A 1,048-nucleotide genomic window follows, 5' to 3' on the forward strand; every position below is an offset into this window, starting at 1 on the left:
AGTGAGCTCCTGAGTCCCTCTCTCCCTCTCTACCAGTGCACAGACACTTTGTCAGTCGGTGGCCAATGGCCTGGCCCTTGGCAAATGCTGGAAGGTGGAAGCTATATTGAGGCCTGGCAGCCTCTACTGTCTGTGTTCTCTTCTCCTGTCACCCCAGTGCTGGTCTTTCCTCTTTCCGCCTTCCCAGAGCCATGATGTACTCAGTGATTCATCAGTGATTGCATTTGTCCAAGCAGACAAACGCCTATTTCACTCCAGACTCCAGGGAAGGAGGTGCTGGCCTAGAATTGCAGTCATCAGAGAGCTAAGTAGACAGATATTTTGCAGAGGAGGATCATCTCGTCCAAACTCTAATACATGCTTTTTCTAAAGAGCTTTCAACTTTTTAAACCCACAGGACAGAGCAGAGTCCAAAGCCAGAGAGGAAATGACTGGTCCAGGATCTCTCTGGGAGTCAGGGTTGTAGGAGTCCAGGTATTCTGATTCCCAGTTCTCCATCTGCAGATTTTCTCTTCCCTCCGTTATCAACATATCTTGAGAAGAGAAGAACCACATAAACAAGAAAATTTTCCAGCAGGTTTTCCCTGAATCTTTCCAGCTCGAAGTAAGCCTGACATATGGATGCTTATTCTCACTCCTATCTTGAACCTCATCATCAGAGGCTGCCAGAGTGAACTTAGAGCAAGAGATAAAAAAAAAAACAGTCCTTAAAACAGGCCAGATCCTTTTGTGGTTCATAAGCATGATGATTGGGTTTTCAGGCTATTGTGTGAGATGTGCCTCGCTCAAACTATGATATGACGTCTGCACATTACCCATCTGATGGGAAGAAAAAGAAAAAAGGCCAGGGACAGCAGCTCATGCCTGTAATCCCAGCATTTTGGGAGGGTGTGGCAAGAGGATCACTTGAGCCCAGGAGTTTGACACCAGCCTGGGCAATATAGTGAGACCCTGTCTCTAAAAAAAAAAAAAAAATTAAATTAGCCAGGTGCGGTGCACACACCTGTAGTGGGAGGATCACTTGAGCCCAGGAGGTCGAGGGTATAGT

General features: G+C 46.7%; 1 non-coding gene across 1 annotated transcript; it reads left to right on the forward strand.

Annotated features, from left to right (window-relative positions):
- The first annotated feature begins 721 nt into the window (after positions 1-721).
- LOC116268762 lies at positions 722-825 on the forward strand. The gene has a single exon (XR_004175928.1). It is a non-coding gene; the product is annotated as a small nucleolar RNA U13 (small nucleolar RNA).
- The last annotated feature ends 223 nt before the right edge of the window (positions 826-1,048 follow it).

This window comes from Papio anubis, chromosome 8, assembly GCF_008728515.1.
Source record: "Papio anubis isolate 15944 chromosome 8, Panubis1.0, whole genome shotgun sequence".
NCBI classification, from domain to species: domain Eukaryota; kingdom Metazoa; phylum Chordata; class Mammalia; order Primates; family Cercopithecidae; genus Papio; species Papio anubis.